General features: G+C 42.3%; 1 protein-coding gene and 1 non-coding gene across 2 annotated transcripts in view; both read right to left on the bottom strand.

The window, feature by feature from the left end:
- The window catches only part of LOC145395786 (ionotropic receptor 93a-like), a 131139-nt gene that overhangs the window by 92559 nt on the left and 12312 nt on the right, over positions 1-26268 (bottom strand). The window lies entirely within an intron of this gene.
- LOC145395991 (5S ribosomal RNA) lies at positions 2965-3083 on the bottom strand. Its single transcript, XR_013896718.1, has one exon. It is a non-coding gene; the product is annotated as a 5S ribosomal RNA (ribosomal RNA).

The raw sequence follows: 26268 nt of genomic DNA, 5'->3' as shown, positions 1-26268 counted from the left end.
AGCTCATTTCCACTGCTCTCACTCTTGACTTGTGTCCTAGCCCAAGGTTCACTTCCATTACGTTAGAATTGGTATCACAATACTCTCATGCAGTAACTTTTTTACTTCCCTGTTTCTTATCACTGCTTTCTAGGAACCATGAACCTTTCTTCCTTGTTGTACCCTTTCAAGCACTTCACGGTCCAAATTTCCTTCCATACTCTTCACACTACCCAGATACTTAAACGCACTCACATTTTCCATTTCCTCCTCATCGAACCTCATTCTACACTTAGTGACTTCATTTTTCTCGAAGACCATAACTTAACTCTTCCCTACATTCACCTCTAGATTCCATTTCTTTCACACTCTCCCAGACTCATCCACCAAACCTTGCAGCACCCCTTCGCCTTCACTTAAGAACACAGTATCATCTGCAAACAACACTACAGGGAGTTCCAAACAATACCCTCTCTCATTAGGGCCGCTCCAACATCCGCTGCCCTACCCTGTTTCAATTTTACAACCACATCTATATACAGATTGAACAACCATGAAGACATAAGAACATAAGAAGGGAGGATAACTGCAGTATGCCGGCTGTTCCATGCTAGGCAGCTCTTAAAAGTGTAACTGAACTACTATAATGAGATAAGAATAGCAAAGAAGAATACTCTTCCCCGCCCTCCAAACCCCACAGTCGAAGCCGGCAGGAAAAAGTTTGAAAGAACACCACTCTGTACATAAAAACTGGCGTGGACATTTTATTAGAAAGCGTGAGAGGAGAAAAGGAGACTATCATAGTGCAACCTAAAAAGAAAAAAGAATGAATTATGGTCCTTTCGCAGCAAGAAGTCTGTTCAGGGTGTGGCAGAAGTTTGACTTTCCCCGAGTGCGACGTTGCCAGTTTGACCACCAATTATCGGATTATCAGTCTCCCTACCTACCCCCATCCCACCTGTTTCTCTCTCTCTCTCTCTCTCTCTCTCTCTCTCTCTCTATATATATATATATATATATATATATATATATATATATATATATATATATATATTGTATATATTTATTATTTCTTTTCAACTTTTTTCCACACCACCTATGAGGTAAAAGTCTAGGCGCGTTTTATTTTTAAGAGGTTTCCCCTGTAGGCCTAATCCTCTCTCTGACCCTGGGTCCCTCGCCGACCTCGGCATGGCAACATGGGAAAAAAAGCACTGCCACGTGTCATAGAATTATTCAAATCGTTGTTATAATTTTAAAAAGTGATACTCAATGTACTATATAGCTTCCTTTACTATATACAGAATATAAAAAACAATTTCAAATAGCACATTGATGGGAAATAAGAGAGAGAGAGAGGCATTTACTATGTTGATTTGGCAGCATCGCTAGAGGTGATTCACCAGGTGGGCCCCACCCTGAACAGACTTCTTGCGGTGAAAGGACCATAGCATTGTTTATTAGATATTATTTTTCTCTATACCCACCCTTTATTTGTCATATGCTTATCTAGCCTATGCTTGATACTCTCAGTGAAAGGAGCAGCAACTACATTACTAGGTAGCTTATTACATTCGTCTACAACTCTATTACCAAACCAATTTCTACCTATTTCCTTACTAAAATAAAATTTTTCTATTTTGAAACCATTACTTCTAGTTCCATCTTGCATGCTCACTCTAAACACCTTGCTAATATATCCCATATTTATTCAAGTCATCCAGTTAAACACCACAATTTAGTCTCCCCTTTCTCTACGTATCTATAGTGAGTGCAGACTTCATCTTTTTAATCTGTCTTTACATGGCAGGTTCCAAACATCGTGTATCATTTTTGTCATTCTTCTCTACATTTTCTAACGAGTTTATACTGTATCCATTCTATAGTAAGGAAACCAAATTTATAGAGCATAGTCTAAATGTGGCCTTACTAATACTAGATATTGCTGCAGTGTTACTTTTGATGACATATTGCTCACGCTGCACATAAAAATTCCTAGGACCCTATTTGTATTATTTCTCGTATTACTACACTGTTGCCTTGACTTGAGGCCTTTACTAACCATATCTCCTAGATCTCTCTTCCATTCCAATTTAGTGATTTCTTTGTTATCTAAGCTGTATTCAGTATCTCCTGTTGTCTTGCCTACATTAAGTACTTTATTTTTTTCAACATTAAATTCCATTTGCCAAGTTTTAGACCATTTGGACAATATATCGAGGTCCTTTTGTAACTTATAGAAATCGTCAGTTGAGTTAACCTCTTAACAGTGGGGCATCACTTTTGTGACGCTCAGGTGCAATGGATCATACCGCGGGGCATCACTTTTGTGGTTCTGTGTTATTTTGAATTCTCCCGGGCTTTCAAGTGGTGGCTTGTATCATCTATTAGTACTGCCAGTGTCCAACAATAGCCAGTGCTCATAATGTCATCTGTACTCCCATCCATTGTTTACGATTTAGCCATTTTTCCCCGTTCTTGACTCCCCTCCCTACCTCCCCTCCATATTCCTCCCCTCTCACCTGCCCGGCCACGCTGCGCTAGGCAAATTTTCCCTGTAATTTTCCACTGATTTCATCCATTGAAATAAGCCCTATGCCCTATCCTTACATAAAATAATATACAAAAAAAAATATGGTAAGTAATAATGCCATACACCTGGAATTGGCTAATTATCACCTGACAACACCTCATGTGCACTCATTCGCTAATTTTCCCAGGTAATTTCCCATTCAAATATGCCGTATAACCTATTCTCGTAATAAAAATATATATAAGAAAGGAAGGGAGAAGCCTAAGTGATATTTACATTCACCTGGAACTACCTAATTTTTTATATATTGTCGAGATTTCCTACCAATCATTTTTTTCATTCATTCATTGCCAGATGCCATGTATCCCAAACGGGGTGGCCAAGGGGTTAGAGTTAATTGTTTTACAGGGAGGGGCACTAATCCTCCACCAACCCCACTTGACACGTAGGGATGCCAACAGCATCTGGTGTTCCCAGGCGGTCACCCATCCAAGTACTAACCAGTACCAACGTTGCTTAACTTCGCTGATCAGACGGGAAGCGGTGTACTCAACGTGGTATGGCCGTTATGTACCCTTGTTTTATGACAAGGATGCATCTGAAAAAATCTGTTACATAACGATTTACTGTATATCGAGTTATTTATATATAACATGATTCACCCAAGAGTCTGCAAATCAAGTTTCCAACTCATTTAACTGATAGTTATTTCACTTCACTACACTTTACTTGCTGCTTCAACTTCAACTCTACACTTCTGTTCCATCACTGACACAAACACCTGACAGCAATGAGTTCAAAGACCATCTTTGAACAAACATACGACTGTAAGCTAGTGCATCAGCGATCATATAATCATTTCATAGCATAAAAATGAGCATCTGTCGCCCTACTGACATTGTCAACCCTTGGCTGCCAATATAAGCCGCGTCATTCAGTTCCTTGTAGTCCTCTGAGGTGAAACCATGTTGCACTCGCGCCCTGCCACTTCCAACGCTTCTGCGCCCATTGCAAAGGGCACTGTGACCTCTACCCCTAGAAAAACTCGTGTGGGAAGCAGTAAAGGACTAAGTGACTCAGCAGTGGAACGTGAACTGGCAGAATTATCTATGATAATGATGGATAGTGACTTTGATCTTTCGGGTGAATTGTGTGATGAGCCTGGGGAGGAAATCGTGACAGAAACTGCAAGTACGAGTGCTTCAGTGTCCCAAGTTATTCCTTGCTCCAAGGGAAAGGAACCCTTTGTGCAGCAAGGGAAGGAAATTGGGAAGGGAGTGAAAAGGTGGTGGGTTAGCCCCAGAAAAATGGCCCTGCATGACCCAGCCCGCCATGAGGCCCTAGGTGAATCACCTCCCTGCTATCCCAGCCCCACTTCACTAATTTCTTCCTCCTCTTCAAGGGAATTTTCTCCTGAGTCTTTGTCATCGGACTCTCCACCAGCACCTACAGTGAAGGCAGGCCGTAGGGGAAGAGGTAAATCCCTGACTCATAAAAGTAGAGAAGCAAGTAGAGTTAGGGCTGCTAGTGCTACACAGCAACCTAGGGTCAGTCAGGGTGACCTTGAAACAGCCCAGTCTGCCTCACAGCCACCCTCCACCCTCACCCACCCTACTCCGCCACGACAGGGAACCCTGGACGCCTTCCTGTGGACGGAAGGTTCCGATTTCGTCCCTGAACAACTCCATTTTGATGAGAGTTCCTCAGGCATACAGCCTGCCTTCACTCTTGATGAGGATCCTGAGTCTGTGGACCTTCTTTTGGCCTTCCTCGATGAAGAAGTCACGCAGCACATATGTGATGAGACAAGCAGGTACGAGTCACAACGTGCTGCAAGTGGTGTAGGTACAGCGAAGATGCAACAGTGGACTGTGCTGGGAGTGCAGGAGCTGTATGTGTTCTTCGCCCTCATGATTCTCTTGCCACATTCAAAGAAGCATGAGTTGGAAGATTACTGGTCCAAGGACCCCTTACTCCCCTCACCCACCTTTAATAACTACATGGCCAGAGATCGCCTCCGGAACATCATGGGAAATCTGCACTTCGCCAACAACGATGTACCTTCCCAGACTAACCCACTCTGGAAGATCCGGGATATTCTGAGCAGAATGACGGATAAATTTGTCATTCTTCCACCCATTTCAGAAGGTTGTCATAGACGAATCCTTGGTTTTGTTCAGAGGACGTCTTAGGTTTGTACAGTACATTCCAAGCAAATGTCATCGCTTTGGAATCAAGTTCTTTGTACTGTGCGACTGTAAGACGGGGTACATCCTTGACTTCGTCATCTATTCAGCCAGCACTGTTGATCTGGACAAAACACACCCCCTTGGCTTCTCAGGCTTTGTAGTCAAAGTGCTGCTTGAAAGGTATTTTGGTGAGAATCATGTGCTGTATACTGACAACTACTAAACAGCACCGTGACTTGCTAAATATCTTTCAGAGCACAGCATCGCCTCCAGCGGCGCTGTGAAGAGCAATCGTGCCAACTTCCCCAAATTTCCTGAGGCAGGAAACTCAAAGCGATGAGATGTGCACCTACGCAAGTCTGACAAGATGCTAACAAGAGGGTCGTGCACATGCTCACCACCGTACATAAGGGGGAACTGTAGGACAGGCAAACCTGTGAGGAAACCTGATGCTGTCATCGACTATAATATCAACTTGCGGCTGGTGGACAAGTCCGACATGATGATTGGAGAGATCGACTGCCTCAGGAAGAATACTAGGTGGTACAGGAAAGTATTTTTGCATCTCATTGACATGACGATACTGAACGCCTTCATCCTGTACAAGATGTAGTAAAGCCACCAACGTCCTTCTCTCTGAGGTTGTTAGCCAGGACATGTGTTCAGCAGCTGCTTGAGAGATATGGTAGGGTGACAGCAGCAGCTCCAAGGCGCCATTCTGTTAGATTTCCTGACAGACTTGAGCAGAGGGCGTACATGGATCGGCACAGACTGGTGCAAATGCCTGCCACAACGAAGAGGAAGGCTGCAATCCGCAGGTGCCAGGTGTGTGCACATACAACCAGACGCACACCTGAGCACAAACGCACCTCTTGGCAGTGCGCTGAGTACTAGGTTCCCCTCTGTGTAACCTGTTTCTTTGATTACCACAGACGGAAGCAGTTCTAAAAGTGCAAGTGGAAAATGTAAATAATGTGTAAAAAATGTGTAAATAGCAAGTGAAAGCAATGGATGTAATTATGATTGAACAGTGTAATATAGTATTATAAGTTACTGCAAGTGACAGTGCATATCACAGTGTAAGTAAAACAGAAGTGTGAATGTTGAAAATACAATAGAAAATGTAAATAGAAATGAAAATAATTAGTAATATAAGAATATGAGTACAAATCCTTGAAGTTAAGACAGTGAAAGAGAAACCTTGGCTCTCTACGTACTTTACCGAAAGAGAAAGTGAATGCCTGCAGTGACAATAAACTACCATTACTGAAGGAAACTTATGGATAAATACTGCAGATATATATAAGTGTTATAAAGTAATAGGAATTTAAAGTGTGAGTGTTTTTATGAATAATAAATGACAGAATCCCAGCGGGGAATGAGGATGAGTAGGAAGCTCGTATGCGCACATAATTTACATTGCTTTCACAGTTTTTTTTTTTTTTTGGACTATGGATTCCAAACTATTTGAAAATCATAGAATAGCGTTTCTAGTGATAATATCAGCCTGTGGTAATCATATTACGGGATGTTGGGAAGTGTAAAGTGCAGACTTAGTTACCCAACTTCAGAAGTCTCCACAAGTCCTACGGTTGTCGACGAAGGCTCAACAAACATCCCAGGAGAGAGCTGAAGGTATGTGCCATATGCCTAGGTAATTATAATATTCTAGGGATAATAACTGATTTTTGGTAAATATTTGTATAAAGTCAGTCGGAGAGTGAATATCCCATCGGGATGCGCACAGATCGGTGAAAACATCCCCACGGTGTTGGAGTTAATCCCGTAAGGGGTGGCCACAAACAAATCCCCTCTGTGTCACCCTGTTCCCCGCCATTTCACTGCCCTTCTCCCACCTCACACCCCCCTCCTTCGTATACAGCCCAACTCCATCTCTCCATCTCATCCTCGGCCTCCCCCTCCGTCTCCCTCCCTCCACCTCACTCACATACATTCTCCTCGTCAGTCTCTCACTCTCCATCCTCTCCACGTGGCCAAACCACCTCAGTGTGTTTCTCCCAACGCTTCCTATCACATCCTCACCAACACCACAACGCTCCTTCACATCCTCATTTGTCAGTCTGTCTCTCCATGTCACACCACATGCTCCGGTCAAATAATTCGTTTCCACTGCTCTCACTGTTGGCTTCTGTCTCTCCAACAACGTCCAAGCTTCACTTCCATACGTTAAAGTTGGTATCACAATACTGTTATGTAGTAACTTATTCACTTCCATGCTCACTTCCCTGTTTCTTATCACTGCTTTCAAGGAACCAGCAACCTTTCTTTCTTGTGTTACCCTTTCTAGCACTGCACCCTCCAGCGTTCCATCTTTACTGATAACACTACCCAGATACTTAAAAGCACTCACATTTTCCATTTCCTTCTCATCCAGCCACACTGTACATTCACTGACTTCACTTCTCTTGAAGATCATAACTTACACTTCCTTACATTCACGTTTAGATTCCGTTTTTTTTTTTTTTTTTTTTTTTTTTTTTTTAGCCACAATCCCAAACTCATGCACCAACTCTTGCAGCCCCCCTTCGTCTTCACTTCTGTATCATCTGCAAACAACAGTACAGGGAGTTTCCAAACACTGTCCTCTATCATTAGGGCCACTCCAACATCCACTGCTCTACCTTGTATCTCTTTTATAACCCCATCTGTATACAGACTGAACAACCATAGAGACATGACACATCCCTGTTTCGACCCAACTTTCAATTCGAAAATTTCACTCAGTTCACTATCCACACACTCTGCAGCCTTGGCACCCTCATACATACTCTTCACAGAATTCATCAACTTCCCATCTACTCCATATATTCTTAATACTTTCAACAATCCTTGTTTCTTCACCCTGTCATATGCTTTCTCCAAATCCATGAATGCTGCATATAACTTCTTTCCCTTTTCTAGAAAAAATTCCACTAAAGATCTACGAAAGAATATCTGATCTACACAACCGCTTCCCTTCCTAAAACCTCCCTCTTCGTCTCCAACGAATTTCTCTGTCATTTCCCAAACTCTGTCAGTAAGTATCCTACAAATACTTTTCCTATTAAACAAAGAAAACAAATGCTTCTATGATTACCACACACATTTTTTTCTCCTTTTCCTATGTACAAGGGAATAATTCTACCTGACTTCCAATCCTCCAGAATACTACCTTCCTTCCAGGCCAATCTGCACATCTTCCACATCCATTCTACTACTATCTCTCTCTCATGCTTCAGCATTTCACCACACACTCCATCAGTTCTTGAGGCTTTCCCCATTTTGACCTTCTTCATTGCTTCCACAACTTCTATCATACTGTTTTCTTCGTCCCTTCTCACATACGTCCTTCTTCCAGCCATTTCCCAGCCACTTATACTCGCATTACTTTCATTCTCTGTGTTCAACATTTCCTTAAACTGTTCTCTCCATCTGCACACGATTTCTCCCTTCTCCACTAGTAATCTATTATTTTCATCTATCACTTCCCGACTAACTTCATTGCCACCCTTTCTAACTCTCTTTACCTCATTAAGGATTTTCTTACATTCCCTCCACCTTACACTCAGATTCCTTCCAAATTTCTCATCCACTCTCTTCTTACTGTCTCCTACTAATCTTTTCACCTCTCTCTTCCTCTCTACATATAACTCTCTCATCTGTCTCTTAACTTCTTCCACGTCCCTGTTTCTCATCCACTCATTATTTGCTTTCTTCCTTTATGCCACAGCCTGTCTCACCTCTTCATTCCACCATGCTGTTCCTTGCACCCCCTCTTGTCTTCTCTTCACCCTGCACACCACCTCACATGCTACATAGATTATTTCAGTGAATATCTTGCACACACCTTCCACGTCCCCGATCAGCTCAAATCCATATTTACTCAATCGTTCCTCCACTTTTCTCTTATTTTCTGCCTCTTTCTCATCCTCTTGTAACCTTTCCACTCTCTCTGCATATACTACTTCCTCCCGTTTTTCCCTTCCCCTATTTCTTCATTTCAGATGGACTCTGATTCTCACCACTACCAAGTGGTGGTCAGAAAGTCCAACCCCCCAACCTCTATAAGCTATTGCATCCATTACATATATATATATATATATATATATATATATATATATATATATATATATATATATATATATATATATATATATATATATATGAATATACATACATTTATATTTATCTATCTATCTATCTATCTATCTTTCTCTCTCTCTCTATACATATATCTATATCTATCTATCTATCTATATATATATATATATATGAGCCTCTGTGGTACAGTGGTAGAGTGTGCTTTTCATACACAGGTGGACCAGGGTTCGCGCCCCGCCAGGGTAATAAACTTTGGGAGTGTTCACCCGGCCACTCACTGCATTGGCGGACACAAGGGGTGCTGTGGTTGAACCAGTGTCGCTTACTGTAAAGTATGCTTGCACCTAGTCGGCTTACGTGGGCCAATTACACTTGATTCACAGACTACACACATCCAAAGCCACTCCAACACTACAATTACACCTAAAAGCACTTCTCACCCTACATACAATCTCTACCAGACAGCTTAAGCTACTTGGTAGAGATACATTGGCTGTATCGTCCCGACTTTGGTCGAGATAGGCCGGTCCTGCAGTGGATACTCAAACGGCTGATGATAATATATATATATATATATATATATATATCTGCCGTTGAGGTCCACTGCAGGACCAGCCTATCCCTACCGAAGCAGGGACCATACAGCTAATGTATCTCTACCCAGTGGCTTAGGCTGTCTGGTAGAGACTGTATGTAGGGTGAGAAGTGCCTGGAAGTGTAATTGTAGTGTTGTAGTGGTTTTGGTTGTGTGTGTAGTCTGTGAACCAAGTGTAATCAGCACGCCTTAAGCCGATTGGGTGCAAGCATACTAGTATGCGACACTGGTTTAACCACAGAACCCCTTATGTCCGCCAAGGTAACAAGTGGCTCGGTGAACGATTCCCAATGTTTTAACAACTCTGGCGGGAGGCGAACCCTCGTCCACAAGCGTGCGAAACGCACACTCTACCACTGTACCACAGAGGCTCCATTATATATATATATATATATATATATATATATATATATATATGGAGAGAGAGAGAGAGAGAGAGAGAGAGAGAGAGAGGGAGGGAGACTGATATGTGACAGCTGGTAGCATATTTTCATTAATACATGTTGAGTTAAACACGACAGCATTCTTGCAGTTGTTAAGCTTCTTCTAATATTTTCAGTTTTCGTCACTAATAATCTTCTTTCGTGTGTGTGTGTGTGTGTGTGTGTGTGTGTGTGTGTGTGTGTGTGTGTGTGTAAACATTAGAAGAGAGGACAACTGCAGTAGGGCGGTTGGCCCATGCTAGGCAGCTCCGAGAAGATTAATTGAACTACCAGAGTAAGATACGAATAGGAAAGAAGAAAACTCTCCCCCTTCCTCCAAGCCCTCCAGCCGAAGCCGTCAAGCAAAAGTCAGAAGAACACCACACAGTATAGAAAAACTGGCGTGGACATTTTATAGGAAAGTGTCAAAGGAGAAAAAGAGACCATCAGAGTATAATCTGAAAAGGAAAAAGAATGAATTAGTATTGGTTGTTAGAGTTTATTTTTTTCTAAACCCACCCCTTATTTGTCCTATGTTTAGCTAGCCTATGCTTGAAACTCTCAATGGAAGAGGCAGCAACTACTTTACCTGGGAGCTTATTCCATTAGTCTGCTACTCCATTACCAAACCAATTTCTACCTATTTCCATACCAAAACGGAATTTTTATGGTTTGAAACCATAATTTTTAGTTCTCTCCTGTATGCTCACTTTAAGTACCTTCCTAATATCTCCCTTATTTATTCCCATCATCCACTTAACCACCCCTTACTCTACGCCTCTCTAGTGAGTGCAGACCTAGTCTTGTTAGTCTGTCTTCACATGAGTGGTTCCGAAAATCATGTATCATTTTTGTCATTCGTCTCTGTACATTTTCTAACGAGTGAATATCCATTTTATATTAAGGACACCAAAATTGTACGGCATAGTCTAAATGTGGCCTTACTAATGCTAGATAAATTTGCAGTAGTACTTTTGATGGCCTATTGCTCATGCTTCTCGAAATAAATCCCAGGCCCCTATTTGCTTTATTTCTCTCATTAATACATTGTTGCCTTGGTTTGAGGTCTTTGCCCACCTCACCTTCTTTTCCTAAATGAGATTCAGCTGTCTGAGGCAACTGACAGCAAACCCTTTTCTGTATCCTTCTACTTTCTCTATAGTCATTTCAAAGCCAGATGGCAGTTGTGGCTATATACACAACGACTTATCTTGCTCTCGTGTTCCTGAACTCGATTCTTCTGAATTCTCTACACTCTGGCTTCGGCCTTCCTGTCATTCTCTGACTAAATATATCTGTGCTGTTTACTTATCCCCTAATTCTACTGACTATCATAAATTCTTCAACTATCTTCTACGATGGAACACATTCTATCCATTTCTCCTTTTTCTGAAATCTCCATTCTACGAGATTTCAATGTTCACCACCACCTTTGGCTCTCCTCTCCTTTCACTAATCCACCTGGTGAACAGGCCTACATCTTTTTTATTCTTAATGACCTAGAGCAGCTTGTACAGCACCCTACCCGCATCCATGACTGCCTTGGAGAGAGTTCCAACATACTTGACCTCTTCCTTTCAAATAATCCTTCTGCTTACACTGTTAATCTTTCCTCTCCATTGGGCTCCTCCAATCACAACCTTATTACCTTAACCTGTCCTATTGCTCCATTGTGCCCTGTGGACCCTCCAAAGAAACGTTGACTGTAGTACTTTGGAGCCGCAGAATGGGAGGCCCTCAGGCAGTGCTTCCCTGATTTTTTTCTGGACTAATTATTGCTTCCATGGCCGGGAGTCACCTGAGTGTGCCTAGCGTATTATGGAGGTTATTCTCTCTGGCATGGAAGCATACATTCCCGTCTCATATCCTTTGACTAATGCAAGAAAGCCTTGGTTTAACTGCGCTTGTTCTATAAGAGGTACTGGAGCCAACAGACCCCTGAATCACATCTTTTTCATGTTTGTGTCTGGAATCGTGCTATGTCTGTTCTTCACTCTGCTAAAAATAATTTCATCCATACTATATGCCCTCAACTTTCCAACTCAAATTCTTCCTGCTCCTTCTAGCACCTTTTCAAAAACTTTTCTAACAACTTTGCCTCATCATTCTTCCCTCCTCTTTTCTACTCTGATGACTCTGTAGCTATTTCTTCTTCTGATAAAGCAGATCTCTTCACTCAGACTTTCTCCTCCAATTCCACCTTAGACGATTCCGGTACTCTTCCTTCATCCCTTCCCCCTTTCTGACTTCCTCATGGCTGACATTAAAATTTCTTCAGCTGATGTATTTTCAGCCATCACAGGCCTCAGTACTAACAAGACGTATGGGCTTGATAGAGTCTCTCCTATTGTCCTCAAGAACTGTGCTTCGGTGCTTACACACTGCGTAGGTAAACTCTTTCACATTTGTCTGTCAGCTTGTACCTTTCCTTCTTGCTGGAATTTTGCTCTTTTTCAGCCAGTCCCAAAGAAGGGTGATTATTCCCAACCCTCTAACAATCGTCCAATTGCTCTAAAATCCTATGTCTCAAGAGTTTTCGAATCAATTCTTAATATAAAAATTATAAAGCATCTTTCCTATCACAACTTTCTTACTGATCATCAGTATGGTTTCAGCTAGGGATGCTTGACTGGCGATCTTCTCACCTACCTTTCAGACTTCTAGTCATCCTCCTTTCGGGACTTTGGCGAAAACTTTGCTATTGCACTTGACATCTCAAAGGCTTTCGATCAAGTCTGGCATAAATCTTTAATTACAAACTGCCATCTTACTGTTTCTATCCTTCTTTATGTGCCTTCATCTATACTGTAGCGTCATTTCTGGTCATTCTATAGCCGCTGTTGTAGACGACCATCATTCTTCTCCAAGATATATCAATAGCGGTGTTCCTCAGGGCTCTATTCTATCACCAACTCTCCTCCTTTTATTCATCAATGACCTTCAGCTGTACATCTACCCCTATCCACTCGAACGCTGATGACTCCACCCTTTACCATTCCATTCAGTCCCCACTACGTCCATCTTGCAGTTACTTCAACAAGCAAGAGATGAGGCTATGGCACACCTAATGTCTGACTTGGCTCGTAGCTCTGACTGGGGTAAAAATAATCTTGTTGTTTTTAATGCGTCAAAGACTCAGTTCTTACACCTATCAACCCGACAAAAGCTTCCACAGGTGTACCCACTAATGTTTAATAATATTCAGCTTTATCCTGCATCATCCTTGAACATGCTTATGGTTTCATCCACTCGGGACTTATCTTGGAAAGGTCATATTGCATGTCTTGTAAAATCTGCTTCCAAGAGATTAGGTGTGCTAAGCCGACTTCGTTCCTTCTTTATCCCTGCTCAATTGCTGACTCTATTAACAGATTTTATCTGGCCCTTTGTAGAGTACAACTGTCATGTGTGGGGAGGCTCCCCACATACAGCTCTTCTCTATAGAATGGAGTCAAAGCTTTCGTCTCATTGACTCTTCTCATCTTACTGGCTCACTTCAACCTCTGTCATTTCGCCACAGTGTTGCATCTTTATATCTTTTCCATTGCAAGTTCAATGGTCACTGCTCCTCTGAACTCTCTGCTATATTCCTCCACCTCTACGATAGGCGCGTAGCACACGTGTAACAGGAAACTCTCATCTCTTTTCTATCCAAGTCTCTAGAGGTAATCGTTACTCCCAGTCCTTCATTAATGCAACAGATCAACTCTGGAACTGTCTCCCTCTGTTTGTATTTCCTGCTAGCTATGATCTCCAGTCCTTCAAAGTCAGTGTGTCCAGGCATCTCGAAATTATGGGATCTTGAATTTATCTCTCCCTTGTATTTTGTTTTTCTCTTGGAGGGAACGGTTATTGCGAGCTTGTGGCCTTTGATTCCTTCATCATATCATAAAAAAATATATATAACGTAGATCTCTCTCGCGTTCCGATTTACTAATTTCTTTGATATCTAGGCTGTATTTAGTATCTTCAGTGGTCCGAATACTGAACCCTCTGGTACACCACTAGTTTCTAATCCCCAATCCGACTTAGTTCCACTTATTAACCCGCCCCATCCCGTCGACATATGGGTACGTTGCAACGATTTGCATTTGCCAGTCCTGGTGACGTACCAGTACGTCGTGCAATTGCAAGGTCCCTAATTTGCACAATTTTCAATTTTCGCACGTGATTTTTTGTATGTATACACGGGACACCTTCCTCTATTTCTCTACAAGATGCCAAGCAGGGACAATGCCTTACACTGCATAATCTCCCCCCTCCCCCCCTCACGCCATTGTCTTGGCAAAGGACCTGTTACCAGTGACCTGCCTAGTAAAGATATTCAGGGCCAGAGTGATTCACCAATCGATGACAATGTGGAGGACAATGTTTACATAGCATTAGAAGAAGAAACAGCCAGAAATAATGATCAGGTAATGTGGCAAAAAAAGGTCAGGTATGGTGATTAGTTAGTGAGTGAAACAATGCTTATAATGCCTTTATTACTGCTTGAAAACCAATATACTCACATACTACATATACATTCGTACCAAGTAAATAAATAAATACCGTTTATGAGTGGATAAAATAGTTACCCTCCCATAGAACTCGTTTTCTTTGGTGCCAGCATGTTAGAAAACCCACTCAGGTAAGGAGGAACTCCTACCTGGATTGGGCACTTTAAACCTCAGGTGAGAGATTTCTCTATGAATTTTCGATGTTTCTCACCAAAAGTGAAGGTTTTAGCCAAAAAAAAAAAAAATGAAAATACCTCAGGACTGGGGGATGTCGGAGGTGCGGAAAACCTCAGGACGTGACGGGTTAATACTCACTGCTTTCGTCCTTTCAGACAGGACTCTATGCATTTTAAGATATCGCCGTCTATACCGTGTGCATTTTTTGCGTGAGACCTTATCAGAGCTTTACTAAAGTCCAGATAAATAATATCATAAGCTTTATCACTATCTACTGCCTCATAGACTTCTGATAAGAATAACAAGTTTGTGAGGCAGGATCGTCCTTGTTCAAGTCCGCGCTGACTTTTTTTTTGTAAGATTAAATCTTTCTAGGCGTTCTCTAAATCTTATTTCCCAAAATTGATTTTAGCAATTTTCCTACTATTGACGGTAGACTTATCAGACAATAATTCGATGCAGATGTTTTATCACTGGTTTTAAAAAATGGACATTACGTTTGCGTTCTTCCACGCCTCTGCAACCTCTCCTGAAATTAAAGTGTCATCAAATAACATTAAAAGTGGGTGACATAACTCTTCTTATATTTCTTTAATAATTTTTGCATATATACCAACCAGACCTGGTGTTTTTGAGGTTTTAACTTATTAATTCCTCTCAACACGTCCTCCTTGGTAATGGTTATTTTACTAAGAATATTTTCCGTATTATCATCGTAAATAATTGCTGCTTGAGGGACCAGGTCTAGATTTTCCTTGGTAAATACTGATATGAAATAATTATTTCGGATGGAGCACATTCCTTTGTCTTCACTGGTAATGTCACCTGATCCTGTTCTGAGAGGTCGTATCCTGTCTTTATTTTTCGTACGGTATATTTGATAAAAACCCTTGGGATTTTCTTTTGATTCACTAGGAAGTTTGCTTTCCGTATCTCCCTCTTTACTTTTCTACTAAAAATCGCGTATCGGTTATGTAAGTGTTCCTCTCCACGTTTTATTTTTCTATATATTCCTTTTCTTTGGCCTATGAGAGATAATAATTTGTTGTTTAACCATCATGGGTCTGAATTATTCGTTCTAAACGGTTTTGAAAGGATATATCTATCTTGTCCTCTGTGTATTATATTTACTAACTCATTATATTGCTCACTGGCCGAACGGGTGCTTGGTACTGGACCTGAGTTAATCCCCGTCACCTGAACTACACTCCCACCTTTCCCAGAGACCTGGCGCACATTCCCAACCGTTTCCTTCCCCTCACCTATGACGTGGGATTCCCCACTGACCTGGTTGTCCTTAAAGTAACTGGTCTTCCTATGGAATACCGTTCTAAAATAAGCTCTTAATCCATTAAAATCTAGACGAAAATCAGGAACGGTGAAGGGATTTTCAGTAGAACAGACATATCAAATATATTTGAACCTAATTTCTTAATGATCGCCATTACCAGGTCATCCACCAACCTGTATATCAGTAATGACGTTATCTCTCTTAGCTAAAACCAAAGCTAGTATATTATTACTTCTAGTGGGCTCCCTGATATACTGATAAAGGAAATTATCCTGTACTACCTCTAGAAATTCCTCTGACTCTGCATCCCCTGTCTGATTTCGCCAATCTATCCTTGGCAGATTTAGATCCCCTACAATTATCACTAGGCTGGACTGTGGTGCTTTCCTAATTTCCTCCCAGAGGTATTTACTATTTATCCTACTTAATTTTGGAGATCTGTAACTAGCTCCTAAGGCTAATTTCTCCCTATTGTTACTAATTTCAACCCAGACACTTTCCGTGTCCCTATTAACTTTAATGTCTGCTTTATTGTAACAGTTTAATGAATTCTTTACATAAATAGCTACCCCGTCCCCCTTTCTTCCCTGACGGTTTGAGACAAAAATAATATAGCCCTGTATTTGATATGCTGCTAAAAATTATCGAGTGTCTGTATTCATCCAAGTTTGACTAATAACAGCAATGTCTATTTTCTCTGTACAAATTAAAGCCCTCAGTTCATCCATTTTTTCATGTAAATTCCTGCTGTTTGTCTATTACACTTTCAGGTTATAACGAGTAACACACCTCTACCTTGGGACTTACTATTTTTCACATTGTTACTGACTGGAAAAATCTTTACTAATATACCAATTTTTTGTAATATTACTTACCGCCCCTCTATCACCGCTTCTTCTGTACTCTATCATCGCCTGCTCGTTTTGAGGTGCCTGAGTGGATGTACAGTACCTACACTATTGGTTACATTGTTGGTTTTACTTTTGCAAGTCTTGCTGCATCTATCCAAACCTGAATTTTTTTTTTTCAATGCTTGGAAGAAGGAACCAAAGGCCACGAGCCCGCAAAAACCGTTCCCTCCAAGAGAAAAACAAAATACAAGAGAGAGCCAAATTCAAGATCCAATCATTTCAAGATGGCTGGACATACTGCGATTAAAAGACTGGAGATCATAGGAAGCAGGAAATACAGACAGAGATAGACCGTTCCAGAGATGACCCGTTGCATATATGAAGGACTGGGAGTAACGGTTAACTCTTGCATTAGAGAGTTGGACAGAAATGGGATGAGAGTTTGCTGCTAAATCGGTGCTACACGCTTGTCGTGGAGGTGGAGGAATGCAAGCAGACAGTTTAGAGGAGCAGTGACCATTGAAGTAGCGATAGAAAAGAGATAGAGATGCAACAGTGCGGCGAAGAGACAGAAGTTGACGGGAGCTAGTAAGAGGATGAGAGTTAATGAGACGAAAAGCCTTTGACTCCACGCTATTGAGAAGAGCTCTATTTTGGGAACCTCCCCACACATGCGAGTTGTACTCCACATCGAGGTAGAAAAAAACCGTGTATAGAGTCAGTAATTGTGTAGGGGTAAAGAAGGAACGGAGTTGGCTGTAGCACCAGTCGAGCAGGGCAGTACTCCCGAGGTGGATGGAAAGCTGATGACAGGGAGTGCTGGAGCTCCCGTTTCATCAGCCATCAGGACTAGTTCCTGACCATCCCCCTTTGCTGAACTTTTTCAGTGTCTCAGTTACACAGAGTGTACGCCAGCATGCTCTCCAATACAAATTTCTCTAACTATCTACACCAAACTACATGCACAGTACACACTACACTTCCTTTTCCAAAAATAAAAAAAACAAACCATGGCGTCTCATAACCCAGCCTCGGAGTCCCCAGGGGGGAGGACCACAAATGCCCCCACCTTCCGTCCCTCTCCCGGTGAAGGCACGAGGTGCCTGGGACCACTGTCTGACTCTCTTCTTCTTCATTTCTGCAACATTCGCGGCCTTTCCTCTAACTTTCGCTCTGTTGGGTACCACCTCTCCTCCTCTAAACCTCACTTTCTCTTTCTAACTGAGACTTAGGTGGCTGAGGCAACTGACAGCAAACCCTTTTCTGTATCCTCCTACTTCCTCTATACTCATTTCAAAGCCAAAGGTGGCTGTTGTGTATATATACACGACGACTTATCTTGCTCTCGTGTTCCTGAACTCGATCCTTCTGAATTCTCTACACTCTGGCTTCATTCCTGTCATTCTCTGACTAAATATATCTGTGCTGTTTACTTATCCCCTAATTCTACTGACTATCAAAAATTCTTTGACTATCTTACTTCTACGATGGAACACATTCTATACATTTCTCTTTTCTCTGAGATCTCCGTTCTAGATTTCAATGTTCACCACTACCTTTGGCTCTCCTCTCCTTTCATTGATCCACCTGGTGAACAAGCCTACATCTTTTCTATCCTTAATGACCTAGAGCAGCTTGTACAGCACCCTACCCGTATCCCAGACCGCCTTGTAGAGAGAGCTCCAACATAATTGACCTCTTCCTTACAACTAATCCTTCTGCTTACACTGTTAATCTTTCCTCTCCGTTGGGCTCCTCCGATCACAGCCTTATCACCTTAACCTGTCCTATCACTCTGGTACGGCCTGTGAACCCTCCAGGGAAACGTCGCCTGTGGCATTTTGGAGCCACGGATTGGGAGGCCCTCAGGCAGTACTTCTTTGATTTTCCCTGGAATGATTATTGCTTCCATGGCCGGGAGCCATCTGAGTGTGCCTTGCGCATTACGGAGGTTATTCTCTCGGGCATGGAAGCATACATTCCTTTCTCATATCCTTTGACTAATGCAAGAAAGCCTTGGTTTAACCATGCTTGTTCTAATGCTGTCCACAACAAGGAGAGGACCTACAAAAGGTACTGGAGCCAACCCACCCCTGAATCACATCATCTTGACGTTTCTGCCCGGAATCGTGCTAAGTCTGTTCTTCGCTCTGCTAAAAATAATTTCATCCGTACTAAATGCTCTGAACTCTCCAACTCGAATTCTTCCCGCTCCTTCTGGCACCTTGCCAAAAACCTTTCTAACAACTTTACCTCATCATCCTTCCCTCCTCTTTTCTACTCTGATGGTTCTGTACCTATTTCTTCTACTGATAAAGCAGATCTCTTCGCACAGACTTTCTCCTCCAATTCTAACTTAGACGATTCCGGTGCTGTTCCTCCATCACTTCCCGCCTCTGACTTCCTCATGGCTGACATTAAAATTTCTTCAGCTGATGTATTTTCTGCCATCCGGCCTCAATACTAATAAGGCATATGGGCCTGATGGAGTCCCTCCTCTTGTTCTCAAGAACTGTGCTTCTGTGCTTACACCTTGCCTAGGCAAACTCTTTCGCCTTTGTCTGTCAACTTGTACCTTTTCTTCTTGCTAGAAGTTTTCTCTCATTCAGTCAGTCCCAAAGAAGGGTGACCACTCCCAACCCTCCAACTATCGTCCAATTGCTTTAACGTCCTGTATTTCAAAAGTTTTCGAGTCAATTCTCAATAGAAAAATTTTAAGGCACCTTTCCTATCACAAACTTCTTTCTGATCGTCAGTACGGGTTCCGTCAGGGATGCTTCACTGGTGATCTTCTCACCTACCTTTCAGACTCCTGGTCATCCTCCTTTCGGGACTTTGGCGAAAGCTTTGCCATTGCACTTGACATCTCAAAGGCTTTCGATCGAGTCTGGCATAAATCTTTAATTTCCAAACTGCCCTCTTACGGTTTCTATCCCTCTATCTGTGCCTTCATCGCTAGCTTCTTTTCTGGTCGTTCTGTAACTGCTGTTGTAGACGGCCATCGTTCTTCTCCTAGATCTATCAACAGTGGTGTTCCTCATGGCTCTGTCCTATCACCAACTCTCTTCCTTCTATTCATCAATGACCTTCTATGCTGTACATCTAACCCTATTCACTCATACACTGATGATTCGACCCTTCACCTTTCCATTCGGTTCCCGCAATGCCCATTTCAGCAGTTACTTCAACAAACAAGGGATGAGGCTATGCCACACCTAATATCTGACTTGGCTCATATCTCTGACTCGGGTAAAAAAAATCTTGTTGTTTTTAATGCATCAAAGACTCAGTTCTTACACCTATCAACCCGTCAAAATCTTCCACAGGTATATCCACTAATGTTTAATAATATTCAGCTTAATCCTGCATCATCCTTGAACATGCTTGGGGTTTCATTTTCTCGGGACTTATCTTGGAAAGATCATATTACATCTCTTGTAAAATCTGCTTCAAAGAGATTGGGTATGCTAAGCCGACTCCGTTCTTTCTTTATCCCTGCACAATTATTGTCTCTATACAGGGGTTTTATCCGCCCCTGTGTGGAGTACAACTCTCATGTGTGGGGAGGCTCCCCACATACAGCTCCTCTCAATAGGGTGAAGTCAAAGGCTTTCGTCTCATTAACTCTCCTTCTCTTACTGACTCCCTTCAACCTCTGTCGCTTTGCCGCACTGTTGCATCTTTATCTCTTTTCTTTCGCTACTTTAATGGTCACTGTTCCTCTGAACTGTCTGCATGCATTCCTCCATCTCTACAACGGGCGCGTAGCACCCGTCTAGCAGCAAACTCTCATCCCTTTTCTGTCCAACTCTCTAATGCAAGAGTTAACCGTTACTCCCAGTCCTTCATTTATGCAACAGGTCAACTCTGGAACTGTCTCCCTCTGTCTGTATTTCCTGCTGCCTATGATCCCCAGTCTTTCGAACGCAGAGTGTCCAGGTTTCTCGAAATGAATGGATCTTGAATTTGGCTCTCTCTTGTATTTTGTTTTTCTCTTGGAGGGAACTCTTATTGCGGGCTCATGGCCTTTGGTTCCTTCTTCCTCGCATAAAAAAAAAAAAACTAATCTCTTGGAAGAAGATTTTACAAGAGATATAATATGATCTTTCCAAGATAAGTCCTGTGTGAATGAAACCCCAAGCATAATCAAGGATGATGCAGGATTAAGCTGAATATTATTAAACATTAGTGGGTACTCCTGTGGAAGATTTTGTCGGGTTGATAAGTGTAAGAACTGAGTCTTTGATGCATTAAAAACAACAAGATTATTATTACTCCAGTCAGAGATACGAGTCAAGTCAGACATTAGGTGTGCCATAGCCTCATCCCTTGTTTGCTGAAATAGCTGCTGAGATGGACGTTGCGGGAAGCTAATGGAAATGTGAAGGATGGAGTCATCAGAGTACGAGTGGATAGGGTTAGATGTACGGCTGAGAAGGTCATTGATGAATAAAAGGAAGAGAGTTGGTGATAGGACAGAACCCTGAGGAGCACCACTATTGATAGATCTAGGAGAAAAACGATGGCCGTCTACAACAGCGGCTATAGAAAGACCAGAAAGGAAGCTATTGATGAAGGCACAGATAGAAGGATAGAAACTGTAAGAGGACAATTTGGAAATAAAATATTTATGCCACACTCGATCGAAAGCCTTTGAGATGTCAGCTGCAATGTCAAAGCTTTTACCAAAGTCCCGAAAGGAGGATGACCAGGAGTCTGAAAGGTAGGTGAGAAGATCGCCAGTGGAGCATCCCTGACAGAACCCATGCTGACGATCAGAAAGAAGGTTGTGACAGGAGAGATGCTTTAAAATTTTTCTGTTAAGAATTGACTCAAAAACTTTTGAGATACAGGATGTTAAAGCAATTGGACGATAGTTAGAGGGTTGGGAATGGTTACCCTTCTTTAGGACTGGCTGAATGAAAGCGAACTTTCAGCACAAAGGAAAGGTACAAGTTGATAGACAAAGGCGAAAAAGTTTGCCCAGGCAAGGTGTAAACACAGAAGCACAGTTCTTGAGGACAACAGAAGGGACTCCATCAGGCCCATATGCCTTTTTAGTACTGAGGACTGTGATGGCAGAAAATACATCAGCTGAAGAAATCTTTATGTCAGCCATGAGGAAGTCAGAGGGGGGAAGTGATGGAGGAACAGCACCGGACTCATCTAAGGTGGAATTGGAGGAGAAAGTCTGAGCGAAGAGATCTGCTTTATCAGTGGAAGAAATAGCTACAGAACCATCAGAGTAGAAAAGAGGAGGGAAAAATGATGAGGTAAAGTTATTAGAAAGGTTTCTAACAAGGTGCCAAAAGGAGTGGGAAGGATTTGAGTTGGAGAGTTGAGAGCATTTAGTATGGATGAAATTATTTTTAGCAGAACGAAGAACAGACTTAGCATGATTCCAGGCAGAAACATAAAGGTGATGTGATTCATGGGTGATATCTGAGTGTAGTTGCTGTAACTTCCTGTCCATCTAATTCTCAACCCCGAAAAAACCTCTCTAACTCCCCATCTATCATTGCAGGTAAAACAGTAACTCCCTGTCTACTAAGATGAGTCCCATCCCAACTATACATGGCACTCCGTCCATAAAACGTGCCAGCTGTCTATGAATGGTATTGCATTGTCTTTGGAATACCTTCAAGGCAGCAATTAAAACCTATTGGCCTGCTCAACCATTCCCTCCCAACTCCCCTTGTAGGCAAAACAGTGAGTACTACAGGGGTCCTTCCCCTCTCCCTAACCTTGTCCAACATAACCTTGTACCTCACCCTTACGCCTACCAATATCATACCCTCCTACACTGAAACACACAGTGGGTTTGTCTCCACTTTCCTTCACAATATTTGATTTTTTTCAATCACATTACCCACCCTGGCCCCCAAAAGACACACATGTTTAGTAAGTGAACTATACATTGCTGTGTTTAGATATCTTACCTGGCAGTCTCCAACAATGAGAACATTTTTCTTACCTTTCTTGATCTTAGTATACTTACCTATACAGGAAGTTCTTTCACCGTCCTTCTCCTCTACTTCCATCTCTGCCTTTGCTTCACATTCGTCCGATATTGCATCAAATACATTTGGGTTTTTTATTTGTGCATGTTTCTTAAGGGTGAACTTTCTTGCACGCTTGTGAACAAGTGCCCAACCTTCATCCTCTTTCTCTCTCTCCTCCAACATCTCCTCAAACAATTCCCTCACCTCTGACTTCTGCTTGAGAACCTGTACCTCTTACTTCAATTCGAGAAGTTCTTCCTTTAACTCAAGGTAGTCCTCAAAACTTGCAACAGGGACACAACTCTCCGTAGAGAAAGCCATCACGCACAAATTCACACAATGGTATCACAAGTCAGTACAACACACTAGCACAACACTATCATAGGTCACTAGCACAAAACTATCACAGGTCACTAAACTCACTGACATTTCCCACAACAGGTGAGTACAGCTGGTTAAATCAGGAACGCCAGGAGACATCTGAATATATATATATATATATATATATATATATATATATATATATATATATATATATATATATATATATATATATATATATATATATATAAGGTTCTTACCTAATTGTTCTTACCTAATTGTATCTTTACAGGAATGAGTCAAGCTTGTACTGTCCCGTGTCTTAAACTATATTAATCGTACATATCCTTTAATTTGTGAATTGTTTTGTCACACACTATTTCATTCGGTAGTGCATTCCATTGATCAATTGCTCTGTTTGGGAAACTGAATTTCCTTACGTCTTTATCACCTCTCTTCTTATGCTGTTTTTTGGAGTGTCCTCTTGCTGATGCTTCTCCATATGTTAAGAAATCATTTATGTCTATTTTCTCCTTCCCTGATATGCACTTATATAGCATTATCATGTCACCTATTTTCCTTCTTTTCTATAGTGTCGGTAGATTCAGTTTATTTAGTCTTTCTTCGTAGCTTAGGTCCCTTAAGCTTGGTATCCATCTTGTAGCGGCCCTTTGAACTTTTTCAATCTTGTCTATGTGTTTTTTGAGATGAGGACTCCAGACTACTGATGCATATTCCAGGGTTGGTCTAATGAATGATGTTATTATCCTTCTTAGCATGTCTTCATTTATGTATGTGAATGGTCTTCTCATATTTGCAAGTAGTGTATACATGTTCCGTACCTTCTCGCTGATGTGGTCAGCTGGAGATAGTCTGTTATTGATAATCACACCTCGGTCCTTCTCTCTTTCTGATGTGTATAGGGTTTTATTTCCTAACTTATAATCCCAATCAGGTCTTTTTCCACTTTTACCAAACTTTATTACATGACACTTGTCCACATTGAATTCCATTTGCCATGTATTACTCCATTCATGAAGTTTATTTAATTCTTCTTGTAGCTCTTTACAAGAGTCTGTGTTAGTAATTCTCCTTTGTATTTTTGCATCATCTGCAAACATATTCAGATAGCCCTCATTTCCAGTGTTACTGTTTATATCATTTATATACACTAAAAACATGATTGGTACCAGCACTGAACCCTGTGGTACTCCACTAGTCACTTCTTTCCATGATGAGTAGTTTCCTCTTAGTACTGTTCTCATTTCTCTTTTTATATGTGTGTGTGTGTGTGTGTGTGTGTGTGTGTGTGTGTGTGTGTGTGTGTGTGTGTGTGTGTGTGTATTCATTCCAATTTACTAATGTCTTTGTTATCTAAGCTCTATTTAGTATCTCCAATGGTCCCACCTACATTAACCCATCCCATCCAGGTGCCATGTATACATGTCTTTCTGGGGCAGTCCAGGGGTCATGTACACATGATTTAGTAATTCGTTCCATTGTTTGAATACTAAGCTGATTATTTTCACCACCCGCACCCGCTGCCAATCCTCCCGCACGCATCCCAGTCACGCTCCAGTTGCCTGCATACCTCTTTGATGGATGGGCCTACGCATAAAGATATTCCCGTGTCCAGACTCTAGGCCGACTGCCCATGCCTACCGACTTCCACTCCTATGAAGTCCAAAGGCCCTCAGAAGAAAGGCCTAGGTGATAGTGCAATAGGGAGGGAGCTAGATGTACCATATCACCGATTGTGAATGGAGAAAGTGACTCCTCCTCCGAAGAACCAGATTTAGCGATGCTGAGTATGGAAAAATATGCGTCAGAGGAGGAGAGTGACAATGAATTCTCCACTTTGCGGCAATATTTTCTGTCTGCAAGATCATCAGCCTTTTCTGATGATGAAGGATCAAATGTAGTTGATGATCCTGCAGAGGGTGATATACGCACAGTGGAGACAGTGGCGGGGGAGGTAGAGAGTGAAGGAAGTGAGGAGGCTGGTGGGAGGAGAAAACGGGGCATGCTGAGCCGCCGGGCACAAGAGTGGCATAGGGTGGAATTTTTCACCCATGCACCATCACCACCACCTTCACTCACATGGCCTGCATCACTTTATGCATCACCAAGTGCATCACCACGCAGGCTTGCATCACTCCAGGCCTCATCACGTGCATCACCACACTGACCTGCCTCACCATGCCGACCTGCATCACCACGTGCATCACCACGCCTACCTGCCTCACTTCAGGCCTCTCCACATGCATCACCATGCTGACCTCCCTCACTTCAGGCCTCACCACGTGCCTCACCACGTCTACCTGCCTCGCCACGTGCCTCACCACGCCGACTTGACTCACCACGTGCATCACCACATCGACCTGCATCACTATGGGCCTCACTACGTGCCTCACCATGCCCACCTGCCTCACCATGTGGTGTGCCAAGCAGGCTTGCCTCACCACATGCCACTTCACCACAACCTGGCCCATCTGGTTATGTTGGTGCAGGTGCACGCCAGCAGGCACATGCCTGCCGATGCCTTTCGCCAACACCATCACCACCACGATCACCGTCACCAGCATCATCAACTGCCTCATCTAATGGTGAGTCGGTGGAATCGCCACCACGCCGGCATGCTAGGGGCCGTGGGAGGGCATGGGGAAGGTCACGTGCACGGCAGACATGACAGGAGCCACAGATTGGTAGGTTAGAAACCTTTGTGTGGGAGGAGGGGATCGGGTGCCAGCCTGAAGTGCCTGTGTTTCATGACACAAATGTGTGCAGCCAGAATTTCCCTGCAATTGAGCTTCTTCTGCAGTGGACTTCTTCCTTGTTTTTTTCACAGCAGCAGTGATGGAGTTCATTGTGAAAGAAGTGAACAGTTTCAGGGATTTCTGCTGCAATTGGGCTAAAACCTCACACCTGAGAGAGAGTGCGAAAATTAAGGAATGGAGTCCAATGAGTGTTAGCAAAATGTATGTTTGGCTAACACTGACAGTGTTAATGCCTCGTGTTGGAAAACATAACATACACGATTATTGGCTCGTGGACGATATTGCTGCGACGGCAGTATTCGGTAAGTATATGCCATGTGACCGATATCTTGACATCCTGAGGCACTTACATTTTTCCATGAATATGGGCCCACATCCAAATGATAGGCTGTGGAAAATTCGCTCGTTTTTAGAGATGATGAAGTAATAATTTTGATCATTTTTCAAGCCATTTCAGAAGGTTGTTATTGACGAGTCGCTTCTTTTATTCAGGGGACATCTTGCCCTCATTCAGTACATTCCATTAAAGAG

This window comes from Coenobita brevimanus, chromosome 33 (assembly GCF_032717465.1).
Source record: "Coenobita brevimanus isolate Jiangsu-jjx chromosome 33, ASM3271746v2, whole genome shotgun sequence".
NCBI lineage: Eukaryota > Metazoa > Arthropoda > Malacostraca > Decapoda > Coenobitidae > Coenobita > Coenobita brevimanus.
The sequence above is the reverse complement of the archived record's forward strand: the minus strand, read 5'-3'. Positions and strand labels throughout refer to the sequence as shown.